We start from the raw sequence: 6,937 nt of genomic DNA, 5'->3' as shown, positions 1-6,937 counted from the left end.
TGCATTTCAAGCCCTTTATTGTAGTTCTGTGATCCCTGTATTGTAGCTTCTGCTAGCTAGTTAGCTAGTAAGCTTAATGCTCCGGGGGTATGGGGTGTTAAAGATGTAAACATTAACATTATTACAGATGCTTTGGACTGCTGTTTCAGAGCCAGATTATAACAGCAGCTGCTGCAAGCTATCTTTAGCAACAGCTAGCATTCACAATAAGTAAAGCTATCTGTCCATCAGGAAACTTCATAAAGAGTTGAGGCAGAGCTGCCAGAGGACTTTATTATACACTTTGGCCATGTTTAGCATGAACATCTGACATTGTAACATCATAGATATGACAGAAAACACAGAAAAGCCTAATAGGTCTCCTTCAACAAATAGTATAACGCAAAAGGGGTTTCTGGTACACTGAAAAAAGTCTAACTGCTGTTGTTAATTTAATGTGTATTTTGTCATTGAAATAGTTGAAAATTATTAGTTTTTTCATTTAAAGTTAACGTTTTAGTTTATATTTATGGTTGAATCCATTTTTTTTTACATTGATACATATAATTTGGCAGCGGGATATTAAACTGAATTTATTCATTTGATCAGAGCATTTTTATTAGATTAAGCATGATTTGCACATGCGCATTGTTGAGTTGGCGATCCCGCTCTCTGACCACCTGACCTGTTAAAAAAAAAAAATCGTCCGTTGAACTGTCTGTGAAGAACACACACATTGAATCTGCGACTGCGAGCGGCCGTGATACACTTCAACAGATCCCTCCAGCCAGTCTGCAACACAGAAGAACTCCGAGCAACATTGATACTGGTAAGGTAAAAACACCTACTCCCCCCGCCCAGCACTAATATCATTTCTAAATTCATTTTGTGGGGTCATGACGTTAGCTAAAGTTACCACGTGTAAGTTAGTGCATTACAGCTAATTTTATGTTCATGAATTCAAATGCATTTGTTCTGCTGAGTGTTTTTAATATTTAACAGTGGCGTGAAGAGTCTAGAAAATGTTTATTTGCAGAGATTATTGACTTTTAAGAGCTCTGCGTGCTCTGTTTTAAAGCTAGCTAGTGACGATATCAGTATGAATCCAAACGGCATTAATAGGCATCAAGCAGTAACGTTACCAACCATGTCATGCTAACGTTAGCTAGCTTGTCATGAAGGTGGGTAAATAATGCTCTCTTTAAAAACACTTGAAACGTGGTAACGTTAGTTAATCACCAGGTTCAAGCTGCAAACTTGACTTGTGTTTACTTCTGCTGTCAATAGCATAAGGTCATGTTTAACCCTTGTATGGTGTTCGGGTCTGTTGGACCCGTTTTCATTTTTTATCAAAAGAAAAATTATACAATTTATTCTTTTTTCAAACTGAGACTCATTGGCCTTGGCTCATTTTCTGTGAGGAATATATATCAGAACACATTTTCAATGACCACACACTGTACACCCCCCCTACACATTTATTTTACACACAGGATGTTCGGGTCCACTGGACCCAGGGCTAATAAAAGTGTGGAAATTATAGGTCCTGTGTGTATGTTCTTGTATATGGATTATGGGGACACAAATGTGTATAATGACATAGGTATTAACGTTACAATGTAAACATGTTTTATGACGACATCTGTGTCCTCATACTAAAACATACTAAATGATGTTTTTTGAATCAGAAAATGCCAAAAGTTTTCTGTGATTGATGGGTTTAGGGGTAGGGTTGTGTAGGGGGACAGATTATACAGTTTGTACATTAGAAAAACCATTATGCCTATGGAGAGTGACCGTACACCAAATATCCAAGTGAGTGTGTGTGTGTGTGTGTGTGTGTGTGTGTGTGCGTGCATGTGTGTGTGTGTGGGGGGGGGGGTGTTTTGTGTGTGTCTATGTGTGTGTGTGTTGTGGGTGTGGGTGTGTGTATGTGTGTGCATGAGTGTGTGTGTGCGTGCGTGTGAGAGGGAGATTGTGTGTAAGTGTGAGAGAGTGCAAAAGTGAGTTTTGTTTCTACCCCTGCCGTTCCCGCACGAGGTTGCAATTCTTAAATGTGATCTAACAAAGGTAAAGAGAAAATATTAACCATATATGCTGTTTATATTGCTTGTAATTGGGATGAAGTAAACATCTGTTGAGTATTTTAACATAACATTTTTGATTGTGTTGAATTAAAAACCCCAAAATGCAGCGGGTCCACCAGACCCACGAACACTGGCTGAGTAACAAAAATATAAACACCACACAAGGGTTAATCTTTTATTTACACTCCTAATTATCTTGTGTTAAGTATTTATCAGCCATAATATTACAAGGCCCAGCTATTTCTAGCTGGTAAAGTTAGTTTGCTACACTGTTAACAGCATTTAAGGTTACATGTGGTAGAAATGTACCAAAATGTTAGCCAGCTTTCCTAAAAAACATTAAATTAAAGTAAATATATCTATTTATGTTAAATGTTGGGTATTCTTAATTTGTGCGTGATGTTAGTAGTTAACAAACTCTGATGGCTAACAGCTAAAACTTAATCATGTTTTCACTTTCAACTTAAGGGAAGAAGCCACCAATCAGTCTGCTGGGCTCCTGCCAGTGATCATTGCTTGTGGTAAGGTCTATTTACAATGTAATAAGGGCATTTGTGGTAATTAGGCATTTGTGCATCCTAGTGTAGTTTCTCTCATCTGTGAAGTTGTCTATCAGATCTACTAAGTAAAACTAGATGTGGTCTGCTCAGTTGCCTAAAGGTATATTTTCTATCTCATGTTTCTTCAGTTATCCACACATGTGGCAATGTAAAGACTGTGACAATTTATTCAAGAAGATCTGAACTTTTGAAACACTATAAACTTGATCATCTGCATTATGGACCGGGCCGTTTTCTGTTCATCTTAAAAACTTATTTTTGTATGCCCTACTTTTTAGATCAATGACTAGTTCATGCGAATCATAGTTTGGTACACTGAATAGTCTGAATAGTTTATTTTTATTTTTTTTATGTTTAATTTTAATTCATAGTAACTGTTTTTACTCAGACTGTGGACATCACCATCAGAAGAGAATGCATCCTCAAATCTCTGATCTACCTCGGAAACCTGTTGAGCACCTTATCAAAGAATTCCAGGTAAGGGCATCTCTCTCACAGTTTACATCTACAGACTAACTACATCTTACATCTATAGTCTAGGTTTTCCTAGCCATATTTAATAAATAGGGGTGTGACGAGAAACTCGGCTCACAAGATAAGATTTTAACACTATTTAAATCTTTGATGCTAAATTATGACTGAATTTTGAGCAGTAAACACTTCCAGACTAGGGTTGGGCGATGTCTACCAATTTGGCATCGGACGATGTCTACAGTGAAATATCGCGATGGACGATGATATCGGGTGGGTGAGGGTTATAACAAAACGCCGGCTCAACATCGTGATGTCTGTTCAGCTGTCTGGGCCGATATCATCGTCTATCGGCCGAACCCTATTCCAGACCACATCCAGACGTACCAAAACAATCTTTTTTTTCTTCCCTGTCTTACCTGGAACAGTGTCAAAAAAGTGCGTCCAAAGAATCCATTTGCAAATGACTTAACACCTATATGCACACGCTACTTCATATTACAGGCCTATATGTGGCGTTCTTTTTGCTACAAAAATTAACCAAAAACGGAGAAGAGCACAGCCTTCAGTCAATTCCACTCCCGTTCTTAAAGCTACACTGTGTAACTTTTTTAGTTGATTCTTAGCAAAAACACTTAGTTCTTTCAAAAATATATGTGCTCATTAATGTATAATTACTTCTTTCAAGTAATAAAGTATTCTCGTAAGTTTATAATCTGCCATTGAAAGTACATACGGGTAAGGAGTTCAAATGCCGGTCGCCATGTTGCCCCTCCATCTTGAAACTACATTGGCCAAAGAGGGACATACAAGCTTCGCCTTTTGCGTTTTTACACGCAGTAGCACAGTGACGAATGTGAGAGGGAGATTACTCGCGACTGCCGGCAGATTTGAAAAACTCCTACGGCCATAGAGCAGTTGAATTGAAGGGTCTTGTAAAACGTGCTGAGGTATTATTAATTCGTGGCCACGAAACAATTCACCTGAATATTCACCAATTCACACACAAAAAAGAAATAAAAAGCTGTACGAGAATACATTTACATTACATTTACAATTATTTATATACAGTAGTCTGCCTTCACTGAAGAGCTATCTTCACAGGTAAGAAAAACAGTTTAATAATTATTATTAATTCGTGGCCACGAAATAATTCACCTGAATATTCACCAATTCACAAAAAATAGGACTTTAGCATTCACTAATAGTATCAAACTGTTTTTGGCCACGTTGTAATTCGTTAAATCAAAATGAGGGAGGGAATTAGTTCAATGTGTCCACGATTTATTAAAACGAGGGAATAAATAAGTCGTCGTAACAACTAATTATTTAGATCAGTGGCAGAGGTGGAAAGAGTACTGAAAATTTGTACTCAAGTACAAGTACGGTTACATTGCTGAAATAATACTCAATTACAAGTAAAAGTACTGGTGTCAAAAAAGTAATTAAGTAAAAGTAGGCTACAAATTACTTTTCTCAAAAACTACTCAGAGTACTAGTTACTAATTACTTTTTAGCTGGCGATAGTTAATGCATTACCAATAAATATTCAACCAAATCATAGATTTATGTAGAAAATAGCTACTTTTAACACGTTTTTACCTTATTGTCGAAGGAAATTAATTAGTGGATACTGGAATTTCTAACTTCAATATGACACCTTGAAATATGTCAATATTCAGTAGGCCTAGCCTATCATTTTTAATACCATCGGGAAAACTACTACATACTAAATATTTTAATATCTACATTTTTGTCCATCCATTTTGTCAAGGCAATCATTATTTTCAAGCATTGAAAAGCACAACACTCATTGTAATAGTAATCTATTTGAATGGAAAAGTTTAATTCAAGTCTTCTGAAGAGACACGTCCACTTTATAAGGTGAGATTTTAATTCAGGCTTTTGTTTACATATTTAAACATTGATCAATAACCATTACAATAATCTAATATTTACTCACTCCGTGTATTTGTCTTTACAATAGGGTAATGTGAACTGTTGCAATAGCTCACACACAGCACAAGGAAGCTTGATTTCAATTGAAACTGAATTTAATTTGCAAAAAGACTAGATTTTTCATAACTTTTGACAGCGTTTAATTCAATAGCATGGAGAGATTGGAGCTGGACGTCATTTGAGTCTGCAGTGAGAACCACTTGGAGAGATTCGCGATTGCACATGATATGACACACAGTCCGAGAGCGCACACTCAATATACGAGTCCAGTATATTTGAGAGCTCGCGTCCAGTTTTCTGCGATTACATGAATGTGCCCTCGTGTTATAATATTCTTCGTGACATTTGCCATTAAAATATGCCATAGAAACTTGCAGGTATTAATCAAATTATGCGTTATAGGCCTACCTGCTGCAATCCCGCGCTGAGAGGAGGCGGTGCTGTCGTTGAGATGAGAGAATGAGAACGCGCAGCTGCCATCGTATCGGTGTATAGGCCAAAATGAGTATTGACAGATATTTCAGTATTGATATGTATCATAATATAGATATTTTGACAATACTACTATGTAGTTTGTTGTTCCAAACTTTCAGTCCAGCCATTAATCACTCTGAGCTCCTCGCCTCCTTCATGATCAGCTCTTCAAAACCTGCTGCGACTGCGGCGGCTTTCATTTAGTCCAAATATCAGGGTTTTTATTGGTCCATTTACTATCGAATATTTTTATTGGCTACCGAAATGCCATTCAAAGATTTGAATATCAATTCAAATTGTACTCAGTAACGAAATGTGATTTTACAAGTAGTGAAGTAGATTACTTAGCTTAATATGTACTTGAGTACAAGTAAAATTACAGATTTAAAAATATACTCAAAGTACAAGTACCCAAAAAAACGACTTAATTACAGTAACGTGAGTAGTTGTAATTCGTTACTTCCACCTCTGATCAGTGGACAGGGCGCATAAGAACAAACAGTGATAGAGCCCCGGCCGTGCGCGCGTGCACTCTCACCGCCTTCAAACAACACGAGCGCTGTATTGCTCTCTCTCCCTCGCGCATATCAACACAATAGTAAAAGGTCGGAAGACCGATTGTGTTTTATTGATTAGTAGTTTGTTCATATAAAGTGTTTGATTAGTAAGTACATGTTTAGGAAATGCATAATACAAATTGTATGAGTTAAAGGGGTCATGACATGAGAAACCAAATTTGCCTTGATCTTTTGGTTTATAAGAGGTCTTTGTACTATTAAAACTTCCTGCAAGTTTCATAGCTTTAGATGCCCTCCCCATTATAAACGAATCATTTATTTAATCAAGCTCTAAATACAGCTCGTTCTGGATCCATGGTAAGAAGTGACGTCACGGTACGAAGTGACGCACCAGTCGTTTGCATATGACCGCCTCCAGCACAAGACTACTGTGCCTCAGTCATTTCGCATCGTCGCATGATTCGTTGTCACGCGCCCCACAGGAATTCAGTCGTCGACGTGCAGCGAGTGGGTCTCTTTACAAGATTGCTATGGGGCCGCCAAAGCCTTATTTGATCGGTGAGTGATGTGTAGAGACGATTGTGACAGGGCGCATGTTACTGAACGAGCAGAGAGAGCGAGCGAGAGCGCCCCGGCCGCGCGCGCGCACTTTCACTGTCTTTCTCTCTCTCTCCCTCCCTCCCTCGCGCATATGCATCAAAATAACCCGTATTCAAGTGTCTCGGGTTACAAATCTGACATATTAATTCAAAATAGCTTCACACTGTCCATGTGGATACGAGGTAATCCATTCTTAGTTGTTAGTGGTGGACAGATGGTTCATTTTCTGGCTTTCTATATCTATGTTAATAACTGATGCATAAGCACTGACGTTAGCCAATCATAACAG

General features: G+C 37.9%; 1 long non-coding RNA gene across 1 annotated transcript; it reads left to right on the top strand.

Moving 5' to 3' along the window:
* The first annotated feature begins 675 nt into the window (after positions 1–675).
* LOC308693033 lies at positions 676–3,086 on the top strand. Its single transcript, XR_014030402.1, has 3 exons — positions 676–808; positions 2,535–2,587; positions 3,015–3,086. It is a non-coding gene; the product is annotated as an uncharacterized lncRNA (long non-coding RNA).
* The last annotated feature ends 3,851 nt before the right edge of the window (positions 3,087–6,937 follow it).

Source organism: Scardinius erythrophthalmus (genome assembly GCF_964197995.2).
Source record: "Scardinius erythrophthalmus genome assembly, chromosome: 7".
Taxonomy (NCBI): Eukaryota; Metazoa; Chordata; class Actinopteri; order Cypriniformes; family Leuciscidae; genus Scardinius; species Scardinius erythrophthalmus.
The sequence above is the reverse complement of the archived record's forward strand: the minus strand, read 5'-3'. Positions and strand labels throughout refer to the sequence as shown.